The sequence below is a fragment of the Lissotriton vulgaris genome, chromosome 3_1 (genome assembly GCF_964263255.1).
Source record: "Lissotriton vulgaris chromosome 3_1, aLisVul1.2, whole genome shotgun sequence".
NCBI lineage: Eukaryota > Metazoa > Chordata > Amphibia > Caudata > Salamandridae > Lissotriton > Lissotriton vulgaris.
In genome coordinates this window covers 2,109,731,848-2,109,757,943 of record NC_141689.1, presented here as the reverse complement: position 1 = coordinate 2,109,757,943, position 26,096 = coordinate 2,109,731,848, and the positions used below count along the sequence as shown (strand labels likewise).

Sequence of the window (26,096 nt, the reverse complement as noted above, 5' to 3'; positions counted from 1 at the left end):
AGCGATTCAAAAGGGAATGATGGACGGAGTGTTTGAGCAAATCAAACACTCACACCCAGTCAACTGATCTGGGTTTAATCCATCACCATTCTTTAGCTCACTCCGCCACCCCAGTTCCCACATGGCCGTATGCAAATCAGTCTGACCCTGTGCCTCATGGGAACAGTCCAGTCCGAACTGCCAAGCCATATCTTCCCTGGACCGGAAACAAGCATCCTGGGACCGGTTTCGGATTCATAATCCTCATCAGCCAGGCTATCTTGAATTCAGTGGCAAAGTGAGCAAGGGACTCACGTCTGAGCATACCCTGCCAACTTAGGGCGAACAAAGCGATACAAAAGGGGAGGATGGACGGGGCGTTTGAGCAAATCAAACACTCACCCCCAGTCAACTGATCTGGGTTTAATCCATCATAATTCTTTAGCTCACTCCGCCACCCAGTTCAGACATAGCCATATACAAATCAGTCTGACCCTGTGCCTCATGGGAACAGTCCAGCCCGAAGAGCCAAGCCATGTCTTCCCTGGACCAGAAACAAGCATCCTAGGACCGGTTTCGGATTCATAATCCTCATCTGCCAGGCTATCTTGAATCCAGTGGCAAAGTGTGCAAGGGACTCACGTCTGAACATACCCTTCCAACTTAGGGCGAACAAAGCGATACAAAAGGGGATGATGGACAGAGCGTATGAGCAAATCAAACACTCACCCCCAGTCAACTGATCTGGGTTTATTCCATCACCATTCTTTAGCTCACTCCGCCACCCCAGTTCAGACATGGCCATATGCAAATCAGTCTGACCCTGTGCCTCATGGGAACAGTCCAGCCCGAACTGCCAAGCCATGTCTTACCTGGACCGGAAACAAGCATCCATTGACCGGTTTCGGATTCATAATCCACATCAGCCAGGCTATCTTGAATCCAGTGGCAAAGTGAGCAAGGGACTCACGTCTGAGCATACCCTGCCAACTTAGGGCGAACAAAGCGATACAAAAGGGGATGATGGACGGAGCGTTTGAGCAAATCAAACACTCACCCCCAGTCAACTGATCTGGCTTTAATCCATCATAATTCTTTAGCTCACTCCGCCACCCCAGTTCAGACATGGCCATATACAAATCAGTCTGACCCTGTGCCTCATGGGAACAGTCCAGCCCGAAGTTCCAAGCCATGTCTTCCCTGGACCGGAAACAAGCATCCTGGGACCGGTTTCGGATTCATAATCCTCATCAGCCAGGCTATCTTGAATCCAGTGGCAAAGTGAGCAAGGGACTCACGTCTGAACATACCCTGCCAACTTAGGGCGAACAAAGCGATACAAAAGGGGATGATGGACGGAGCGTTTGAGAAAATCAAACACTCACCTCCAGTCAACTGATCTGGGTTTAATTCATCACCATTCTTTAGCTCACTCTGCCACTCCAGTTCAGACATGGCCATATGCAAATCAGTCTGACCCTGTGCCTCATGGGAACAGTCCAGCCCGACGTGCCATGCATGTCTTCCCTGGACCGGAAAAAAGCATCCTGGGACCGGTTTCGGATTCATAATCCTCATCAGCCAGGCTATCTTGAATCCAGTGGCAAAGTGAGCAAGGAACTCACGTCTGAGCATACCCTGCCAACTTAGGGCGAACAAAGCGATACAAAAGGGGATGATGGCAAAGCGTTTGAGCAAATCAAACACTCAACCCCAGTCAACTGATCTGGGTTTAATCCATCACCATTCTTTAGCTCACTCCGCCACCCCAGTTCAGACATGGCCATATGCAAATCAGTCTGACCCTGTGCCTCATGGGAACAGTCCAGCCCGAACTGCCAAGCCATGTCTTCCCTGGACCGGAAACAAGCATCCTGGGACTGGTTTCGGATTCATAATCCTCATCAGCCAGGCTATCTTGAATCCAGTGGCAAAGTGAGCAAGGGACTCACGTCTAAGCATACCCTGCCAACTTAGGGCGAACAAAGCGATTCAAAAGGGAATGATGGACGGAGTGTTTGAGCAACAAAACACTCACACCCAGTCAACTGATCTGGGTTTAATCCATCACCATTCTTTAGCTCACTCCGCCACCCCAGTTCCGACATGGCCGTATGCAAATCAGTCTGACCCTGTGCCTCATGGGAACAGTCCAGTCCGAACTGCCAAGCCATATCTTCCCTGGACCGGAAACAAGCATCCTGGGACCGGTTTCGGATTCATAATCCTCATCTGCCAGTCTATCTTGAATCCAGTGGCAAAGTGAGCAAGGGACTCACGTCTGAGCATACCCTGCCAACTTAGGGCGAACAAAGCGATACAAAAGGGGAGGATGGACGGGGCGTTTGAGCAAATCAAACACTCACCCCCAGTCAACTGATCTGGGTTTAATCCATCATAATTCTTTAGCTCACTCCGCCACCCAGTTCAGAAATGGCCATATACAAATCAGTCTGACCCTGTGCCTCATGGGAACAGTCCAGCCCGAAGTGCCAAGCCATGTCTTCCCTGGACCGGAAACAAGCATCCTGGGACCGGTTTCGGATTCATAATCCTCATCAGCCAGGCTATCTTGAATCCAGTGGCAAAGTGTGCAAGGGACTCACGTCTGAACATACCCTGCCAACTTAGGGCGAACAAAGCGATACAAAAGGGGATGATGGACGGAGCGTTTGAGAAAATCAAACACTCACCTCCAGTCAACTGATCTGGGTTTAATCCATCACCATTCTTTAGCTCACTCCGCCACCCCAGTTCAGACATGGCCATATGCAAATCAGTCTGACCCTGTGCCTCATGGGAACAGTCCAGCCCGAACTGCCAAGCCATGTCTTCCCTGGACCGGAAACAAGAATCCTGGGACCGGTTTCGGATTCATAATCCTCATCAGCCAGGCTATCTTGAATCCAGTGACAAAGTGAGCAAGGGACTCACGTCTGAGCATACTCTGCCAACTTAGAGCGAACAAAGCGATACAAAAGGGGATGATGGACGGAGCGTATGAGCAAATCAAACACTCACCCCCAGTCAACTGATCTGGGTTTATTCCATCACCATTCTTTAGCTCACTCCGCCACCCCAGTTCAGACATGGCCATATGCAAATCAGTCTGACCCTGTGCCTCATGGGAACAGTCCAGCCCGAACTGCCAAGCCATGTCTTCCCTGGACCGGAAACAAGCATCCATGGACCGGTTTCGGATTCATAATCCTCATCAGCCAGGCTATCTTGAATCCAGTGGCAAAGTGAGCAAGGGACTCACGTCTGAGCATACCCTGCCAATTTAGGGCGAACAAAGCGATACAAAAGGGGATGATGGACGGAGCGTTTGAGCAAATCAAACACTCACCCCCAGTCAACTGATCTGGGTTTAATCCATCATCATTCTTTAGCTCACTCTGCCACCCCAGTTCAGACATGGCCATATACAAATCAGTCTGACCCTGTGCCTCATGGGAACAGTCCAGCCCGAACTGCCAAGCCATGTCTTCCCTGGACCGGAAACAAGCATTCTGGGACCGGTTTCGGATTCATAATCCTCATCAGCCAGGCTATCTTGAATCCAGTGGCAAAGTGAGCAAGGGACTCACGTCTGAGCATACCCTGCCAACTTAGGGCGAAGAAAGCGATACAAAAGGGGATGATGGACGGAGCGTTTGAGCAAATCAAACACTCACCCCCCAGTCAACTGATCTGGGTTTAATTCAAGCCAAATTGCTTCCTTTAGCCTGTGTAGGAAGGATGTTATTAACTGTCCGGATTCTCGATATGTGGTGACTTAGACGTGTCATTTACCTTAGGTAGAATGGTTTTCCATGAATTATTGCTTATCACATACTGTATTAGATGCCCCTATCTCAGTGGAAGGTAACGATAATACATCATACAGCTTAAGTTTGTTGTAAACGATATAACACCATATAGTCTTATTAAGACTATGGGCACTTATTGTCTATATATACCAACAGTAATTTCTCGAATTTAACTAGCGTTGCCTTTATTGGTATCAGGAAGAACTCCCCAGTAAAGATGTAGCAATTTGGCTTGAATTGTATATAAATAATATTCATCTCAGTGTGGTGCTGGTTTGTCATCACATGATTAGGTAAATTCTTTTAGAGAATCTGAGTATTCTTATTTTCCTAATAGACCACTGAGGAAAATGCATGGTCATTGACCCTTCACAGATGTACCTATCCCTCCAAACCATATTATATGGGATTTAAAAAAATATCCGGAGGGTCGTTTGTAACCCCTGATAAGGTAAATGATATACCAAGTGTTTATACCTTGTATTATTATTATTGCTAGACACTATCTCAAATACATAACTACACATGAAGAAGTAGTATAACAGTCTGGCGATATAGCTCGAAATAAAACAAGTGTATGAGCAAAACATTCTATTAATGTTCATGATGCTTAGAGGTTTAACATTATACATATGCCCCTAGAGATCCACACTTAAGAAATGATAAGATGATTCAAAGTGACTAGTGTGATCGTGTTTGAAATAAGACACTTGTAATGTCATTTTTTATCTATTAAGTGCTGCATCAATGTGTTGCTGAATGTATGTATTTATGTCATGGAATAAACATAGGAATATAGGTGTAGGGACTATTTGCATTGAATATGTACAAATCACTCATGTGTGTATATATCCTTTTGTTTCAGATATACTGTATTTGTGTGGGAAGTTATTTTTAATCCTGAAGAAGGTGTTGGCTATAAAATACAAGTGCCATAACCGAAACGCGTCGATGCTAATGTTGAGTGTTGATACTCTTAGTCAATGGATACAACTACTCCTTTTGTGATTATACTACGAGCCTGATTATTTTCCTTCCAACTAGCTTTTTTCATCACTTTTTTAATTAGAACTATTTTCCTTTATGTGTATTTCCCATTGTCTGTAATAATTTGATATATATTTACTGTTTTTATTTATGCATTATTGTTTTTAATGATTTGTAATAAAATGTACATTTTTTGGTAAAACCGTTCACCTATATTCCTTTTAAATTGACACTGTGTATGAAAGGATGTGGCAATAACTGTTGTTGTGTTCATAAATTTGCCCAAAGGGGGAAACGTTTTTTGAAATTTGTCTTTTGGTACCCCACCCCTTTGGTTCTGTGGGTCCCTCTCTTTTATTAGAGTTAAAATATGCGCAGCCATTGGTTCGCTTGAGTGTGTTGAGGCCTTTTCTACGCTATCAATCCCCTGCACCAGTTCGGAAGTAAGCTTTCGCATAAGCCTTGGAGTGCTTATATTACCAGAAGCAGTCTTAGAGCAACTTTGTTTCACTGGGAGCGCCTCCAGGGTGACATCTGCAATTTTGTTACCAGTACCTTGCTCAGAGGCAGCGCCCACCACGAGCAGCTGTGCCGCCTTCCCTGACTGCAAGAGGCGCAGGAGTGGCTTGCCGACTTTTGAGGCAGTCTTTGAAGAATCCCCTTGATGTGTCACAGTTTATTCTTCACCCTCGTCTGCTTTTACGTGACCCGTTGTTCCTGTCATGTTCACCGGCAGCCATCCCGCCCGTGTGCCTCTGACCGCTGTCTTCGGTGGAGCCATGTTTTGGCTGCAAGCGAAGTCAGAGTCAGCAAGTAATCCAAAGGCTAGTTCCTGTCAATGGATCGCCGAGTTCCGTACAGCCCCCAGACGAGCGATACGAGAGATGTAAACCAGCCATCCGTTGCCGCGAAGTACTGCTGCCTGCATCCGTCTTGATTAGTTTATCCCACGGTAAATCTTTTGTATTTCCTTCTGTCCTTTGCTGGGTTATGCTCTTTTTACAGCTTTATCAGACCGTATCTCATTCATTTGCCATGTTGGGTGTGAGAGCTCGGGAGCCTCTCCGCGTGCCTGCTCTCCTTGGCGGCGTCAACTCGCCATCTTGCTCAACGTAAACACAACGTCTGGGTAATTTTTTTGAATATAGACACTATCCAATTTACAATAAATTACACAATTACATTTACAAAGTAAGTCTCTACCCAGCAGGTTCACAGGGCTTACTTCACTAATCATGAACACATGCTTATGTATAACTGAACTTATCTTTACTGGAACAGAAGCTGAGAATGTATGACCCATTTGTTTATTTTGAAATGCCTATGGCTTAGATTTCTTTTGCAGAGAGGGATAGATTAGGAACCTTAGCTGGTCTAACGGTGAAACAAGTAGCACCAGTATCAACTAGGAATGCCAAGGATAACCATTAACAGTACCTTCCACATATGGTCCAATCTGGTCTACCTCAAGAACTGTACCAAACATGCAGTAGTTCTCCCTCCCTCGGGCTCCAGCATTGTGTATGACTAGGTCCTTGTGGTACCCCTAGTACATCGGCAAATTATGGAAATGAATCACTAATCACTCAAAGTCAGAGTCAAAAGATACTTTATTCGACTAATTAATGCCATAAGAGCAAAATAAAAATCACACAATATATAAAAGATATATAAAACATTAAGAATTCAATTTGCAGTTAAACATTTTAAGTTAAAATGTACCTTTATAATTCGTTTTCATCAAAATAATTCACAAGAAAAATATTAGTAAAATATGACCAAGTTAGGATTTGCAAAGTACATTGCAACCATCATTAAATAAAGAAATATATTTACCAAATAACTTTTTCCTAATCACTCATTGTCTTGCAAGCTGCTGTGCCAAATTAGCTTGCGCCTTTAAATGTAGATTTTCCTAGTATTTATGACGGAAAGTCTTAATTTTATTAAAGACACGGAGGCGAGTATTATGCCTTCTTTTCTTGCTTTATTCTCAATAGCAGCAAGATAAGTAAACAACTACAATACCCAGAAGGCACAGCAGAAAAACTACTGGCCAATGGGATTGGGTAAAACAAACAATAGACCAATCATAACAAGGATAGTATATATGGCCAGATCTGACCGCGAGTAGTCCTCTTTTCTTGTGCTAGAAAGTCAGTAAGAATGCATAAACAATGGAAAAATAACCAACAAAATGCAAAAAGTCATAATCTAAGCAAATAAATCCTGAAGGAAACCCAAAACAGCAGGATAGTGATGGAGGAAAGTCCAACTGAAATGTGATGAGGATCCAGATGAAGAAAGGCAATCCACAGGAGCAGTCGCAGTCTTAAGTGGAGGCTGGTGGTAAAGCCGGAGTTCCTAAGGGTGGAAAAGACAGACATAATTAGTAATGCAGAGGTGGGATAATACTCGCCTCCGTGTCTTTAATAAAATTAAGACTTTCCGTCATAAACATTAGGAAAATCTACATTTTATGTCAAGAACGGAGGCTCCTATTATGCTTGTTCAAAGCATATCAACTACTAACGAAGAAGCAGTAACAACAGGTTTACAGCAAAATGTTTTGAAAACAGTATCATTAGACCAATCTGCTGATTTCAGGATATCCTCCAAACGAGAGCCTGCCCAAAAGGCTTTAGAGGCCATAGCACTCCTAGCGGAGTGAGCACCAAAGGCGGTAATGTCAATGCCCGCGAGGGACATGATCCAACGCACCCAACGGGCCAGTGTGGCTGAGGACACAGGATGATTGGGTTTGCGAAAAGAAATGAGCAATTGCGAATGAGCGGAAGACCTGTGATCAGCAGTTTTCTGTTCATAACTTTTTAGGCATTGACCAACACAGATCTGTATCTGGGAAGGAAAATAGGGATAAAACACAGATTGCAAATTAGTTTTGGTACGCCTGTGAACCTGAAACAAAACACCAGAAGGTGAAAATTGTCTGGAAGACAAATCCAAAGCTTTGACATCAGAAACACGTTTGATTGAAATTAAACATAATAACATGGTAAGTTTGGCTGAATACACCTTGAGAGAGAGAGCATCATTGTCAGGCCATGAAACAAACAATTTGAAAACCAAATTACCATCCCATAAAAAGGAATACTTAGCCACCAGAGGTTTTGAGAATCGAACTCCTCGAAGAAGGCGACACAACAAAGGGTGAGAACCTACCGGCTTATTGTCAATGGGACAATGGTTCAGAGAAATAGCAGATCTGTAAAGGTTGACAGTGCGATAAGACTTACAAGCACTGGCCTCCGAAGCTAGGAAGTTAACCACAAAGCTTAGAGGGGCTGGAAAGGGATCGACAGACCGTTCCAGACACCAGCTTGACCATAAAGTCCAAGCTGACTTATAGGCTCTGGAAGTGCCAGGGGCCCAAGCTTGGCTGATAAAGAGTGAAGCCTCCTGTGAAATGATGACGTCAGAAGTGGAAGACCGGAAATCTTCCATGTTGAAAGAACTAGAGATCGGTCTAGAATCATAACGTGGGGAAGACCCTGAGGGTCTAGAAGGAGATTTTCGCTGAAGGGAAGAAGCACCGGAAAATCCACAGCTAGCTCCAGGAGCAAAGGGAACCAGATTTGAGATTGCCAGAAAGGAGCTAGAAGAACCAAGGAGTCGACTGGCGTCGAACCTGGGCAAGTACTCTGTTCATCATCAAGAACGGAGGGAAAGCATAGTTGAGATGAAGGGACCAGTCCTGCAGGAAGGCATCCGTCGCCAGTGCGAGAGGATCCGGTCGCCAGCTGAAGAAAGCGGGAAGTTGGGAATTGAGACGGGAAGCAAAGAGATCGATAGAGAAGGGGCCCCATTTCTGGGAGAGAGAAAGAAAGATGGAGGGAAGCAGCTTCCAGTCGCTTGAATCTCGAAGATAACGAGCCAATCTGCAATGGCATTGAGACTGCCTGGCAGGTACTCTGCTCGAAGGGATAGTTTGTGTTGGAGGCAGAATTCCCAAAGGCTCTTTGCTAGTTCTGCGAGAGGTTTGGACTTTGTGCCGCCGAGATGGTTTATGTAGCGGACCGCAGAAACATTGTCCATCCGAAGAAGAATGGAACAGCTTGCCTTGTTCTTTGCCAGACTGCAGCATCTCTAAACAATTGATGTGCAATGACGACTCCTCTGGAGACCATGTACCTCCAGTCGAGATTGAACCACATCGGGCGCCCCAACCCGACAGACTGGCATCTGATTCTAAGACAAGATCTGGGGCCGTAGCGAAGATCGTTCTTCCGTTCCACACATCTAAATGGTCGATCCACCATTGTAGTTCGAGACGGGACTCTTGGTCTAAATGGATGAGATCGGAATACGCCAGCCCTTGGCGGAGATGTCTTATTTTCAAACGTTGTAGGGCTCGATAATGAAGAGGCCCGGGGAAGATGGCTTGGATGGAGGCTGACAGCAGGCCCACGATTCTTGCAAGGGAACGAAGAGACACTTCGGAGAGATGGAGAACTTGACATAACTCTGACCGAATGGCTGAAACCTTGGTTTTCGGCAGATAAAGACATGCGGTGGAAGAGTCCACGCGGAAGCCTAGGAACTCTAAACTTTGAGAAGGGACTAACATGGATTTTTCGGAATTGATAAGAAAGCCCAGCTCGAGGAGAAGAGACTGAGAGACATTGAGATTGGAAAGAAGAGTCTGTTTGTCGGTGTGCATGATCAAGATATCGTCCAGATAAATGATGAGACGAATACTTAGGGAGCGAAGGTAAGACACCACGGGCTTCATCACCTTGGTGAAGCACCAAGGAGCGGAAGAAAGTCCATAAGGAAGCGAACAAAACCGGTAGGTGACACCGAGCCACTGAAATTGTAGATATTTCGTGTGAGATTCGTGAACGGGAATTGAAAGATAGGCATCTTGAAGGTCTAGTCTGACCATCCAATCGGATAGACGTAAGGTGTCTCTGAGATGGATAATGGTTTCCATCTTGAAGTGGCGATAAACCATGAACTGATTGAACCACTTGAGATTGATGACAGGACGGACCTTTTCGTTCTTTTTCTGAACCAAAAAGAGAGAGCTTAGGAAGCCCGAGGGGTCGAAGGGAGCGACTTGGATAGCTTGTTTGAGAAGGAGATTTTGAATTTCTTGAGAAACGAGCCGAGCTACGTCTGCGGAAAAAAACAAAGGAGGTGGAAAAATAGTCTGGAAAGGTTGAGCGTAGAACTCTATGAGATAGCCTTGGACAGAATTGAGGACCCAAGGGTCTGCTGTGAGAGTGCGCCACCTGTGAAGAAAGAGAGCAAGACGACCTCCAATCGGAGGGGAAGGGCTTACCTTGGTTGTTGGCGTTGTTACGGAAGCCTTTCTGTCCTCGGCCACGGAAGCCACGACCTTGTTGGGGGTAGAACTGTGGCTTGTACTCCTGATAGCCGGAATTGGCTGCGCCTCTGGAACCTTGGTTTTGATAACCGCGGCCGGAAGAGCGGTTCCTGCCGCTGCCGGCCCTGCCAAAAACCCGCGGGGCAAACACTTTCTTGATGGAGAATTGGGCTTTGTCCAGGGAAGCAAAAGTAGACACATAGTGGCTGAGATCCTTGACAAGAGAATCACCAAAGAGAAGTCCATCAGCCTTCACACCAGGATCCTGGGAAGCCAGGTTCGCCAACTTCGGATCTAATTTGATCAACAGGCCCTTGCGGCTTTCATGAATGATTGCGGCATTGGCATTGCCTAATAGGCAAAAGGATCTTTGGAGTCAGAGAAATTTCTTCAGGATTGAGGTCAGAACCCTCTAGGCGAGCCGTCTCCGCCATGTCCAGAACCCGGGCCAAGGGTCCCACCACGTCCAATAGCTTGTCCTGGCAGATTGACCAAGCTTTGTCAATAGCCTTGCGAGGGTCCTTGCCGAATTTCGAAAAGAAAGTAAGAAGAAGCTGGTCTATGGAAGGAGTAACAGTAACATGACAAGGTAAGGAAGGTTTGGGACATTCAGACTTGAGTTTTGCTCTGACAGACTTGTCCAAGGGAAGACGGAGCTTAGCAGAAATATATTCTCCCACATGAGGGGTGGGGAACCATTCCGTAGAATTAGGATGCCGGATGGTCGAGGGGTCAAACATAGGGTTGCCCTCCGTGTCAAGCACGGGCTGTGACGCAAAAGCATTGAATCTATCTTTCTTGGGGGAAGGAGGATCAACCAACTGAAAAAGGTCTGCCAAATCATCAGTGTCACCCATATCATCATCATCATCATCCGTGTCAGGAATAGTGTCAATGACCAGCTTCTTAGGAACCTCCACATTTTTAACCTTGGTTTTACTTTTCGCCATAGTAACCTTAAACCCCTCCTTGGTAGGACGCCTGGGAGGAACCACGTCCTCATTCATATGCAAGGAGGACTCGAGACTCAACAGTGACACATTTTTAGAAAGTGAAGTGGAAGGAACCAGTTTCGCTTTCTGCTTTCCCCCGCAGAATGGGCCAAAGCTTTGGTCATGAGGCTCATGAGGGAATTTTCCATGTGTTTAGAAACACGATTCATGGAAGCCTCAACAGCTGTTTCCACAGAATTATTGATGAACTGACTGAGGTCAGTCTTAAAAGCCTCGCTTTCATCATTATCCAACTCCTGTGAGCTTGGAACATCCATTATATTAAGAACAAGCAGTGTGGAAAGGGTTAAAGCAGAACCGGAGGAAAAGGGGGCGTATACGAGCAAGAATGAAAGGGAGACACTCCCCTGGGGGTGGGCACCGCGTTCGGCGAGGAGAGGAGACCGGCCGAGAAGCAGGAGCCACACAGAACACCCTCGAGAAAGTCAGTTGAGGAGAAAGGAAGCAGGAAGCGAGCGCAGCGGTAGAGACCAAATGCTGCAGCGCGCGAGGGGGGGGGGACGGACCCGAAAGCGGGAACCGTCACGAAAGGGAAATAGCGCGATAAGCGCTCGAGTATCTCCAAAAGAGCCTGGCACAGAAGTAAACAATAGAATATACAATAAAATGCACAAATAAAACGTAAACATCAGAGAAAGTAGTAAATATGATTTATCTGACTGCGTAGCAGCAAAAAAAGAGGACTACTCGTGGTCAGATCTGGCCATATATACTATCCTTGTTATGATTGGTCTATTGTTTGTTTTACCCAATCCCATTGGCCAGTAGTTTTTCTGCTGTGCCTTCTGGGTATTGTAGTTGTTTACTTATCTTGCTGCTATTGAGAATAAAGCAAGAAAAGAAGGCATAATAGGAGCCTCCGTTCTTGACATAAAATTCAGTGGAAATGTTTCCAGTCGCGGGGGGAGTCAACAGACTACGGAATAGGGAAAATAAAATAAATCTGTTGACTTCCCCCATCGCCTTACCCTGCCCCTGTACCACTGCACTTGCCTGCACCGGCCGCAACTGAATTTTACTGCACCATTATGTAACTGTGGCAATAAGAATGGTGCTGAAGGCATAGCTCTGTAGGGCTGCCTTGTGTTCTGCACAAGTGTCTGTTGGGCTGGGGTGGATGACATAATTATTCTGTGAATTTATAATGAACAACCTCCCAGGTGACCTTGGATACTTTAATACTTGCTAATATGTAGCATAACAGCGGGTTATTGACTCATGATTTCTCCACACAAAGATAGAAGTTTCATAAAAAACTCTTTTTATTATTATTTCATTTCATTATTCAATTATTTAAAAGCAATCACATAACATTCTTAGCTTGTATTGTCACATTACTTTTGAACACTGCTATTTCTTTACAATGCATCAATGAGTTTCAATATTACATTTTCTTATCAAGATCACAATCTGTGCAAAAAACTCATGATCTATACACAGCAATTTTTAATAAATAGTAGGTCTTCTTCCTTGAGAAACTAGCATATATTTTACTGAACCAACTTATCTACCCCACACTAACACCTCATTCACATACTCAACGCTCATATCACTAACACATACTGCACACAATCATCCCTTAGCCCCCTCCTGTTTAACAACTATGTCACCCCGCTAGTTTATTTAGCGGAGACATTAGGGGCTAAGGTGATGGCCTATGCGGACGACACCCAGCTCCTATTCACTTGGGAAAAGGATGAGGATGATGATTCAGTCTCCTCTGCTCAACATTGTCTTTCTTCCGTTTTTCTTTGGCTTGTTCATGCACAGCTCAAATGTAACAAGGAGAAATCTAAGATACTTTTGTTCGGCAAATTTCCGACAAACTTTAGTGAGAAACTTTGGGCCCCAGGCTCCCCTCTGCCTAGTACATTGGTAGGCTATGCAAAGAATCTGGGGGTATGGTTTGAGGAGAACCTGACCTTTTCAATCCAGGTTAAGAAGCTGGCCGGGACTAGTTTTGGCATTTTGAAAACATTGAAGAAGTTTCTTCCTCTTCTCCCGAAGTCGGCTATGGAAACTGTTGTCCGCGCCCTGATCCTTTCCCGCCGGGATTATGCCAATGCATTGTATGCTGGCATCCTGAGTTCTCTTTTGAACAAACTTCAGATCGTGCAAAACTCGGCTGCCAGGCTCCTTCTGGGTCTTTCCAGCATGAGCAGTGTGCGCTCTCATCAGCGCTCTTTGCATTGGCTTCCGGTGCAGGCTCAAATAAAATGTAAAAATTCTGACTATTGCCCATAGTGCTCTCTACGGCCGGGGGCCCACCTAACTCCAGAAGAGATTTTCCTTTTATGTCCCGGGGAGACAGTTGCGCTCCTCCTCACAACGGCTTGCGCAGACCCCCCCGGTTCAATTGACAAAGGCTTGGCGGGAGATCCATTGTGCTCAAAGCTGCTCTGGCATGGAACACCCTCGCACTGGCCCTACGCAGCATCCAAGATCTTGTGACTTTTAAGAAAAAGCTCAAAACCTTTCTCTTTTAGTTTATCATTTGACTTTCTACCTGTTCTCTGGCTCGCGCCGGGACACTCCTTGGAGTAGCTGTGCGCGTTACAAATTGAATAATAATAATAATAATACTCCCCAGTGCAGCATAGTACACACAGATGAAAACATCAACCCTCCGATGCTATGTTGGTGGCTGGGGCATCATACTCTCAGGTCGACATACGTTTCAATGGACACAACACTTTATTTCACTCTTCATCAGGACCTATTTTTTTTTATAATATTATTTTTTCTTTCCCTCTTCCCTAGTGGCCTTCGCCACCCATTGTGTAAGCCATTGGAGCTGGGCTGCTATGTAATACATTTCATAGTCCTGGACCGCTAGTCCTCCCTCCGCTCGGGCCTCATGAGTGTGATGAGGGCCACTTTGCGACTGCCCTTACCCCACAGTAAAGAGATGACCATCGCTCTGAGCAGCTTAAAATAGGCTTCCGGAATCCAGATTGGCAGGGCCCTGAAAAAGTACAGTAAACGCGGAAGGGTCACCATTTTGAGTAGTGCCACACGTCCCGCCACTGACAACGGCAAGGTACCCCAGAAGTCACAGTTAGCTCTGGCTCCCCTGATCGCCTTCCCAACGTTCCCCTCAAGTATGTCCTCCTGCTCGTGATAAATCACTGTGCCCAAATAGGGCAAACATCTCTCTTCCCAGTTCACCCCTTCAGTGGTCTGAGGGCCTACCCTGCCTTTGCGCACCGGGAAGAGACACGATTTCGCCCAATTGACTTTTAAGCCAACCACTTTACTCAGGGCCCGCAGCAGGGTCTTCGCCCCCTGTAATGCTTTGCCTGTGTCCGCCAGGAACATTAAGAGGTCATCTGCATAAAGTGCGATATGGTGGATCTGACCATAAACATCAAGGCCCCGGTACGCCCGCCCCGATCGAGCATGTGCCGCCAGGGGTTCCACCACCATAGCGAATAATAATGGGGAGAGGGGACACCCCTGCCGCGTGCCCCTCCCCACCCAGCATGCGTCGGAGATCACCCCTAACGTCCTGACTCTGGCGGTCGAATCTGCATACAATAGGGCCGTCCATCTTACAAAATCAGGGTCGAGGCCCATTCGTCGCATTTCATGGAATAGGTACTCCCACTCTAAACTGTCGAAGGCTTTTTCTGTAGCAACAGCAAATACCGCTGCGGTATCCACATAATAGGAATCCGCCTCCAAGATATGTAGGAGCCTTCGTATATTAAGCGCTGTGTTGCGAGCTGGGATGAACCCAGATTGGTCGGCATGGATGAGGGTAGGGATATAGGGAAGCAGTCGAGTGGCCAGTATCCTGCTCAGAATTTTGTAGTCAAGCTTGAGCATGGACAGCGGGTGGTAGGCCGTTCTGTCCCAAGGTTGTTTGCCTGGTTTTAGCAAAGGAATAATGATCGCCTCCCTAGTGGAATCTGGCAATCTACCTATCCTCCTAGCTTCATTATATAAGCGTGTGAGATGGGGGGCAAGGAGATCAATGTAAGTGAGATAAAATTCCATTGGGAGGCCATCCGAGCACAGAGTTTAATTAATGGCCATACTTTTGATGGCTACTCGCACCTCCCGCACGTCGATGTTCCGCCACAACAGTTTCGCGCCCTCTTCGCCCAACTTTGACAGGGCAACACCCTCCATAAAGTCCTGCAGTTCTTCATCAGAAGGGAGTACCAGGCTGCGATAAAGCTCTGTGTAGTAATCAAAAAACAGATCATTTATCCCCTGTTGATCAAAGCGGGCTATCCTCATCTGATCTCGCAGCTCCAGTATGACTGAGCTGCGACGAGCCAGATTGGCCAACCAGGCCAGGAGGGCCCACTACTTATCCCGCATCGAATGCGCCCGTGTGATATATTTTTTTTATCAAAGCACCGCAGGCACTCAACATTCGCTGCCACCGCTTCTCTGGCTTCTAACAATTCATCCTGCTTGGCCGGATTTTCAGGGCGTTCCCTCTCCAGGGCACGCAAGCGCTCATCATCTCTTTGGATGTCTTTCAGGAGGACCTTCCTGGTCCCAGCCACAGCCGAAATACACCTCCCCCTAATGACCGTTTTACAGGCGTCCCACTCCACAGTCACCGCCCCAGCTGTTCCCTCATTAAACTGGAAGTATTCTGTAATAGCCGTTGCAATGGTAGTGCGTAAAACTTGATCGTCAAGCGCTTCCGTCCGCAATTTAAAGGTGGGGATTTTGGGGCGCAGTCCCGACCATCCCAACTGGACCATCAATGGATTATGGTCAGAAACAGCCCTAGTGAGGTATTCACTACTGCGAATCTCCCCGTGCATATCCGGGGAGCATAAAAAGGCGTCGAGGCGGACGTGCAATTCATGCAGGGCATAGAAAAAGGAGTAATCCTTGATCAATGGGTGCTGGGCTCGCCAAGTGTCGACTAATCCCCATGTCTGTTGCCAGGTACTACGCGCCTCTGCTAGTTTATGTGCTGGTGCATTCGGAAGGGGGGTGGGAGCGATTCAGGGCAACAACCGTGATACAATTAAAATCACCCCCAGGTAATAGTGGCCCTATGAGGACAGTCGCTAGCTTACATGATAGTAGGGAGAAAAAGGCAGGCTGGTCCGCATTAGGCGCATATATACATCCCAGAGTAAGGTCCCTACCATCTAATTTCCCCTGTACTACCACATATCTGCCCTCTGGGTCAATCAATTTTGCTGTGCATTGGAATGGAACTCCAGCTCTTATCCAAATTAGAACCCCCCTCGTATATGCAGAATATGTAGTGTAATAAACCTTGCCCCTCCAGCGGCGCTAAAGTGCTTTCCCTTCTTTCGCGATGAGGTGGGTTTCCTGAAGGAATGCGACGTTTATGCCCCTACGAGTCAGAAATGAATGTATCTTGTGGCGCCTAATCAGAGTGTGCATGCCCCGTATATTTCATGTGAGACATGTGTAGCCTAATGTGGGTCCCATTGCATGTAATGGCCTTGAAGATGTCCCACAACCCCCACCCACGTGACACGCCTGGTTCCCCTTAACAAAACCCCATAGGTAAAACATTCCCAACTCCCCCTCCTCAGGACAGGCATCTAACGAGGCAACCCCATCCAAACTATGAAAATGTGCCTACAAAAATCTATCAAGATAAGGTGGCTCGGACTCCATCACGATGGCCCCAGAAATCCCCCACCACCCTTCCCCTGCGATCTAATACATTCATCCAGGCCCCCCATGACTCTGGTAGAGCGCCCGGGCAGCCCGCCACCACATGACAAAGGAGTATTGAGGGCCAATAGTCAGAGCAGACACCTTACAGATCTTTTCGCACCGCCCCTGCTGCCCCCTCATCCAAGCATCCCATCCGCCATTTGTGGAGTAACTACTGGAAGATCTGCATCTGAGAGCCCATGGGCGCTACTCGAACTTGGGCTCTCCTCTCCACTCTTCACGCGCTCTGAGTTGCTACTGGCTGGACTAAGAGACCCCTGGCTAATGGCTGCCACTGATAAAACTGCCCTGTCTCACTCCTGGCTCCAGTCCGTTGGGGAGACAGGTCTCTGCATCAGCGGTGTGGTGGGTGGGCATCCTTGAGGCGAGGTTGCATGGGGCGAGCACGCACCTGTCTCCCCCAGGGCTTCCAGCCAGTCCCAGGCGGCCTGCGGCGTGAGGAAAAAGTGGGTGTCCTCGTCGGCAGTCACTCGTAGTCGGCCCGAGAACAGCATTGCATAAGGGAGGCATAGTTGAGGCAATTTCCGTTTGACTGCCAAGAAGGAGGCTCTCTGGTGCTGTACCTCTCTAGTATAGTCTGGAAATATCATTACTTTGCTGTTTCCAATGTGAAAATTCTGTCGTTCCCTTGCCCTCTGCAGGATGAAATCTCGGTCTCGGTAGTGTAGGAGTCTCACCACCATTGGGTGGGATGGGGCCAGGTCTAGGCGGGCGAGCCGGAACCCTGTGTGCCCGCTCCAGCGCGTAAAATGGGGATAGGCCCTCCGGCGCCACCTCAGTTTTCAACCATGCCTCCAAGAACTGTACTGCATCAGATCCTTCCTCTCGCTCCAGGACTCCCACTATGCGGAGGTTGTTGCACCTTGAGTGCCCTTCACTGTCCTCTGCCCTCACTTCCATCACTTTGACCCTATGCACCACCTCATTCAGTGTCTTTTGCAAGGCGGTGACCATCTCCGGAATGTCTTTCATGGTGGTTTCATTAGTCGCCACCCGCTCTTTGAGTTTCCGGTGGTCGTCCCTTAGCAGGGAAAGATCCGAGCCGATGGCATCCATCCTCTTCTCCAATGCCTCCCTCGAGGCTATGATGGCCTGCATGATGTCACCTAAGGAAGGGTCCCCAGGTTGCGTGGGTGCACTACCCCCAGTGGTAGTCTCCTCTTCGTCCATGTTTTGACCCGATTCCTCAACCTGCAACACCTCAAACCCCTTTCTCTTGGTCACTCTGCTCATCTTGAGATCCGCAGGCAGCAATAGATGGCAAGAGCAGCGGAGTCTATATGCCCACTCCCCATCGGGCAGGGGTCCGATGTCTCTCCTCAGGTCCGGGCAGGTCCGCCTGGGGCACCCCACTGGGCGCGCTCCCCACCAGACCCCTACTCAGTCAAGACCGCAGACAAAACGTGCCAGCAGGGAGTGTGCCCCAAGTACCTCGTAGTCTGGAATTACACCGCTCAGTAATCCCGCTCGTATTCCAGTCCTTGAAGTAGCCACCCTGCACTCCAAAGCCGCTTACAGCGGCAGTCCCCACCGCAGCGTCAGCGCACAGACCCGCAGTGTGGGCCAGATCCCAAAGGGGCCGCGGTGCATCCACCTATACTCTTTAGGTTGTGTCAGTCCTATAGTCCTCGTAGCTCTCTGCAGCCAAGATCTCTCGGGGAAGTCCGGACAATGGTCACCTTCGGCCCAGAGTACCTCCCTGAAGAGCCACCCCCGGACCCTCCTCTCACCTTGGGTCCAAGGAGGTCAGATCTGCCACTGCTGCTCCGGTGGATGCTCAAAGTGCCCCCAGGGCTATGTCCTTCAGCACAGGTCTGATCTTTCGTGAGAGGCCACCACGAGGAGCACACAGGCAGGTGGGACGCTGCAAGCGCGCTGTAACTCCATTCCCCAAAGCCCGGGAGGCTAGTCCATGGTCTCCCTTCCTCAGCCTCAGGGTATTCTTCAGCGCACCCCTGATCACTCGAACCACTGGTCAGGAGGTGCCGCACTCCAGCTCAGCCCCCGGGGCCCCGACAGCACCTGTGCGCATCGCTCAGCTCCAGCCTCCAAGCCGAAATCCCCACCAACAACAGAGGTAATGGCGCCAAGTCACAGCGCGGGCGCCGCCATTTTTAAGTCAGGCAAAAGGCGGCCGGCCAGCAAAGCAGCACCACCTGCTCGATCTCGTCGTCTCCTTACTGTGGGTAGCTGCGGGGGTCTGCCTCCTCCATTCCGGTCGCCATTGACGAGATCACCTGCGGCGGCAGGCGTCTCCTGGTCAGGCCTCTCTCTCTCCACTTCTGGCCGCCATTTTGAGCCTCAGCGCCACGGCCCGCTCTGAAATCAGGAAAAGGTCCCTTCTGCACTCTTGTTGCGCTTGTTAGCGCCTCACCCTCCTCCAGTTATAATCCCCAGGCTTTCCGCCCCACAATGGTGTTTTTGGGGGCCCGGCATGAAAGTCAGGATCAGTGTGGGAGAAGGGCGGCCGCGGAGGAGCTCCAGAGACTGCTGCTGCTCACATCAACGTCCAAGCCACGCCCCCTGGTTACTTACATTTCATGAACCCGCAAAATATTCCAAATTAGGCTAACATGCTGAATCCCTACCTTAATTGGATCTTACAACAGGCTCCAGAAACTCCACAACCATATATAAAGTACCACCTTTCAGTACCCTCCAACCTTAAAGTAGTGAGGAGGTCACTCAACAATTCATTTATCACTCCATGCTCATCAGCTGAATCAAGGGGGCGGAGCTAGCATTAGAACTAATTCAAAAAATGAAGTGATAAATTGCACATTTTAAACATATTAATCAAACCTGATCGTATAATAATAAACATGTTTTAATGATTTGGTAATGTTTATAGTCTACTAACAAAGACCTTTAAAAAGGGCATTGAGTGATGTGACAACTAAAAAGCAGCTTCCACAGATTTCCATTCAAAACACTTTAGAACCAGCTTTTGCGGAGTTATTTACAAGATGATAGTCCTTTTTGTCAATTTTCAGACAATTCCTTCTGTGAAATGACAATGAACTCGAAATATTTTTAATTCGATCTTCCGAAGACCCACCTGCCTAAAAACGTACCTTTGGTCACCAGTCAGTTTCATAATTGGGATGTTGCACATATGCTTATTTGAGGCTGCACACATGTATAGGTCTCAGAATACTGATCTTAGTGGGTTAACATATCTGATTTTGGGATGTGTGACTGGCAAGTGTCAGGTCTGGTTCCTGGTGCATCTTCCATTCATCCTGGGATTGAAAAGGTGAGTGCCAATCAAATGGCAACATTAACACGTGTTAAATACTTTTACCGGACATCGTGCTATTCTAAATGAAAATAAAATAGTTATTGTTAGCACACACATTGAGTAGGTCACATATGAGATAACAGAGCTACTACATACACCAGTCCGAAAGAAAAGGAAATATCGGAAGTGCTTAAAATAACTTTGCAACAAATAGTGCTCTAGTAAGCAAAGGTTGCAAGTATTCCTTCGATATATAGAACACATAGACTGTGCAGCTCGTAAGCATTGTCCTTAAAAGAAGTCACTCCAACGCAACTCATGCCTCTTAATGACATGTGTTATATCAATGCCTGCAGCATATCGAGTGTCAAATCCACCTAAATATCCATGTTGTTGTTAAATCCTTTAGACGAGGCAACATGTATTATAGAATGCAACATTTGTTACTATTTTCTCCGAAATTCCTTTGAAAAGAATGACCATATTCTGCTAAATGTCCATACTAATTATAGCAATTGACCTTGCCTGGGTGCAGAAAGGGACAGCCTTAAAAGGGGCGTAAGAGGGACCCCAGACAAACAACAGTTACCAGTTGGTTGTTGTAACAGTGGAACAAGTAATGCACACAGTAGGGGAGTATTGGTGTGCTTCCTCTTCATAGACACTATCCCAGAAGAACTCCACACATGCATACATTAACCCTTTCACTGCGGCGGCTATTCCGCCGCAGTGCTAAGGGGCAGGGGTGTGTGCAGCACGGCGCTCCCGCGCTGATGACGGAACCGCCCTGTCGCGCCCCTCGGGTGAGCTGTGCTTGTGACGGAACGGTTCCGTCACGGCCCCGCCCGCTCGATAGAACGGTCCGCGCAGGCGCGAAATCAGCTCCGCGCAGGTGCGGCGAGCGGGCCGTGACGGAACCGTTCCGTCACCAGCACAGCCCACCCAAGGGGCGTGACGGAACAGTTCCGTCACAAGCGTGGGAGGGGTTGAAGCAAGTTCTACACCTGTCTTATTATGCACTGAGTAGCTGAAAATGGAGATGTTTGCTTTAAGCAGCGGAGGTAAACTTCTAGTTAAACAAATTATACATTCAGGTATCACATAGCTGTGCTATCTCTCAATCTACCCATAGGTCAGGTGCCAGGAACCTGAGCTTTCCCTCAGGTGACAATGCTCCATCGCCATTATTTCTGCTTGATTTCTTCCAAAATTGATTCCAGCCCCATGTTTAGTGCCTGTGAAAACCCACTAAACATACTGTAAACCAGTACTTAATTTAGGCAGGTGGTTGCCGGTGGATGGCGCTGACACTTATTCTTGGGGACCAGCACCTATTTTTCCGCATCAGATATTTACCGAGTGGAAGAGTGGTAAAACACACAGATCTAAATGATAGCGGAAGAGAAAGACACCAAACCGTCACAGAGGAAGAAAACAGGAACCTTCCCGAATGAGATATAAAAAAAAAAATGTAAAATGTAAATTGATACTTCTATAGCGCACTACTCACCCGCAAGGGTCTCAAGGCGCTTGTACGAATACCGCTGTGGAACCCATCCTGGCTTTCCCTGTGAGGCGTCCACTCCTGGGCACCCCCAAGGTGGAGGCCAGGCATCCTTAGCGTTGTGGGGGCCGTTGTGGAGATTAAGCAAGCTATTGCCCAGAGTTGCAGAGTGGGACCCATGATTAGAATACGCACTGAGGCGAGAATGATCAGGTCCGTGGAATTTTTGAGCCCAAGACCCAACGAGGCGGGGAATTGAACCCTGGTCCTGGGCTAGACCTCTGCATCAGGGTCTGCTGCTCTAACCATTGAGCCACACTTCTCCACATGTGGTAGGGAGTGTCTAGCAGTTAATTAAAGAGATACAAGGTAATTTTAAGACGACCAGCCTTGGCATTCATTGAGCCGAGAGTTCCTGAGCAGAGCTTTGGGCACCGTATCTTGTATACTTTAATCACTGCTGAAAATCAATTTGTGCAAGACATGAGTTGAGTTTGTACTTATAATGTGCAATGACGCCCTAAGCTGAACTGACTAACTACATCAGGAAAGATATGAAAGTAATCAATAAAATAGATGAATTTTAAACAGATTTGATAATATGTAGAAGGCAGGCCAAAAAGAGTGCATTTCCAACAGAGGAAGCAGCAAAAGAGAAGGAACATCCCTCTTTACATCCTTCCCCCTCCGTGCCTTTCCAAATCAGGTGAATAATATCGGAAAGGAAGATATAAAATGAAGGCATTACTTACACTTGGATGCCAACACATAAGAAGCATGGGCAATGTTTCATAAAAGGCTCTGCGAGAAAGCGGAATGCCTTACAATGGATCCTTTAAGAAACAGACAACCAGTGCAGGTTATGGCGAGCCTCGGAGAAGCTATGACACTTCCTGAAATTCATGACAGTCAGGCTGCCATATTTTGAACACATTGAAGCTTGAAAATAGCTGACTCGGAAAGACTAACATAGCAAGCATTGGCATAATTCAATCTAGAAATGATGGTAGCATTAACAACACAAGCTTTCAAGGGCCAAGGAACATAAATATTTTGTAGACATGGTGGGAAGCCATAACGACAACTTTCAACCTTTTTTATCCATCCCTAGGCACTTTAAGTAGCCCATAATGGCCCTGATTATAAGTTGCACAGTAGTGGCAGGTGCCAACTTCACACTAGTAATACTGGTACTGTGCAAAACAACCCATCAGTACGGTGCAATTATACACCACGGAATGGGGAATTACTGTGAGAACCTGGATATGCAAGATGGTATTTTGCATGTTAATAATTTTTTCTGTGCTGTTGAACATGCATTTCTTCCCTGCTCTAAGCAGGTTGCAAACATGTACAAGGGGCTGTAGGAAATGTCTATTGTACGGCATGGTTAAAAGGGAGGAATAACGAAGGTGAAGGAAGGAGTGGAGAACGTTCGTTGGCGAAGGGGAGCATATAATGCTTCCTGTGCCTTGTTCGAGGTCATAGAAGGGTCCGGGCTGCAATGCAGGCTTTTATTTATTTATTTAAAAGTTTATAAACCGGGGGGTTTCCCAGTGATAAACATCAGGCAAGGGACCACCAGAACCAGCAACTCAGAACAGCCATGTTTTCAGCTGTCTATTTTAAAGTCGATCGCCAGACGTACCGTGAATTGGTTTTTATTATACTTAGGATTGTACAGACGTTTTTATTCACATTCCGACATCTTCTAAAGAAGAAAGCTGAAATTCGGAGCAGTAATGTAAGTCTCTTTCCCCCACCCATTCCCTCCTTTCAATTCTCCAATACTCTAAAAATTAAATTAAATTAAATTAAATAAAAGGAAGGTCATCCATTAACACTTATTGCTTGATCCTACCTAGGTTCAAACACTGACTTCAACAAGACTTTGACCGACCTGAGCAAGGTTTAGACAAGGTGAGAACTATTTTGTGCTAAGGCTTTAGTGTTGTAAATAGGTTGCAGAATATGAAGAGCTGATCTAAGGTTTATTATGATCGTTGTTTTATGTTTCAGCTGCGTGGTCCTGAAGAGAACTCTAGAAAGGGCAAGAGTTCGAAACGCGTAGACAGTTTTGTGTATAAAGCCATAAGATTTCTAAACAAAATGTGAAGCATTGTAAATATCAGAATCTTTTTGTTTATATTGTTAACTATGGCTAGGTCTAGAGATAGGGAATAACAAGTTTTATTAAAAAAACAGGGTGTATGGGTGATGTGCAGCGTATGAATGGAAGTAAAGAGTGTGGAGAGATAGGACATGAATATATGGGGAAAAGGTAAATGAGAGTAACAAGTATATGTAGAGTGAGCTTGAGGAATGTGATGTTAGAATAGGATTAAAATGAAAAATAATAATTTTAAAAAGTGATATGTTTTGGAAAAAAAGTAAATAAAGAATTAAGATGTATTTCTGACAGGAAAAGGAGTCTGTATTCCATGTTGTTGCTTTCTCAATAGGATTACACTGAAAGAAGAGTTTAAATAAGGAAGCAGTACTGGCATTTGGTAAGTTCTTTACTTGTTCAAGGCTTGACCTTACTGCTGGGAGCCTAAACCCAGTAGTGTTTTTTACTTTAAATAAATGGCACTCACTTTATTGATATAATCCTATGTACTTAAAAGAGACACCAGGAAATATTAAAAAATACATTAAAAAAAATGTTACATTCTTTATCATATTTTCATGATATTTGTTGCCTGATTTACAGCGTCCAATGGCTTGGATCATGGTTTGGCTCTTGAAGCCCAAAATGACCTCTGGCTCGACACTTGTGCAGGGCTGTCCACACCCCTCCATGAAATTTAGCCTCTCCTGTGCCCTTGGCTGGGAGGCTACAGTCCAGGAGCAGCTCACTCATAGTGCAGCTTTTTAGGTTTCGCCTACACGGTGCTTGTGCTGAGCTTGTGACATCTCTTGTATATATATCTTAAAAGAGAATTCTTATCAGTTCCCAGTACCGAATTACTGTGTTCATTCACTCTTCGGTGGAACTTTTTTTTTGTTAACTTCCTTTCGCTGCATGCATTTACGGTACTTCTACTAAAGCTGTTCAGGCTGTTTATGCGCAAAAAGGTCTGGGTATGAGCACTAAGACAGAGACAGAAGTAAATTCCCTTCTAAGAACACACTGGAAATCTTTTAGGGATTTTTTGGACGCCCTCACTCACCAACCTGGTTGGTGACATGCTTTATCATCGGGCCCACCAGGAGAAGCCGAATGCCTCCCTGGTGTGCTACAACGCCAGATTACTGCGGAGCTGGTTTTTCGTGACAGTGATGTTAAAAACAAGGCCCTCCACGGCACCGGACCAGCATACCTGAACAGCCGACTCAAATTCCACGCACCCCAAAGGACCCTACGATCAGCCCAGCTTTCCTACGCCGTGGTCCCCCGCACCAGAAAGACCAGATCGGGAGGCCGCTCCTTCTCCTTCCTCGCGGCCAAAGCATGGAACGCCCTTCCGCTCCACCTCAGACAGACAACATCGCTCCCCATCTTCGCAAGAAACCTCAAAACCTGGCTCTTCGACAGACCCCCTCCTTGATGGAATGGAACCTGCACCCCCCCACCCCCCCCCCCACCCCTAGCGCCTTGAGACCCTTACGGGTGAGTAGTCGCGCTTTAACAAACTCCTGATTGATTGAAAAAGGAAATGTGGTTAAAAATGTCTGAAACTGTACCAAACAAAAAATGTATTCACTGGTCAGTCAGACATGATTAAAAGATATGTGTGGGAAAACTACCAAAGACTGTTATGGAAGTTTCCACTTATAGTGGGGTCGACATGTTTCTGCCCGTTTATGTGTGTAATTTACTAGGCATTCATCATGTATTAAGCAGCGTGCAGCTGTGAGAGCAAAACCTGGTACGTGGTCAGAGAACTTCTCTATCCCTGGTACCCCTATTTTTTCACTCATCTTTTGACAATGGCCAATGTAGGACTCACTTTCTCTGATGCAGAGGTGGACGAATTACTGGCTGATCCCAATCTTTTTGCGGTTCCAGCAATATCACAAGCCATCTCCCATACTTCTGAATGGGAGAAACTAACGGAACAAAAAAGAGAACGGATAAGGACAATACTACATGGGACAATACTAAAACAATACTTAACTGTGAATACCGCACCAAGGGGCTTGCTGGTTACAAATGCCCCACGCATATTTCTTAATGACGCCACTTTCCGAAAAGAATGGGAGATGATTGCATGGCACTGCACTCGAGATTGGCTCGTCTTAATTATAAAAACAGCATTACGGCTGTCAGAAGCGCTAATGATTGAAATTCAGCAAACAGAGTCACACTTCAAAGCCACTATTACAGGTTACAAAAAAAAGCTGGATGAGATCAATAAAGAGCTGGCAGAATATAAAGAATCTTTAATGCAGTCTAAGGTGACCAAATTTCAGAAAGACCTCAAGAAATTTGAGTATAGTAAGGTGTACCCTTACTCAGATCCTGACTACACCCCACCGCGAAGAGACCTAAACAAATCTGTAGGCTCAGACAGCAATT

At 46.7% G+C, this 26,096-nt stretch overlaps 1 pseudogene; it reads right to left on the bottom strand.

The window, feature by feature from the left end:
• LOC147728886 (uncharacterized) overlaps nucleotides 1-11,398 on the bottom strand; it is a 33,324-nt pseudogene extending 21,926 nt beyond the window's left edge.
• Nucleotides 11,399-26,096: the final 14,698 nt, after the last annotated feature.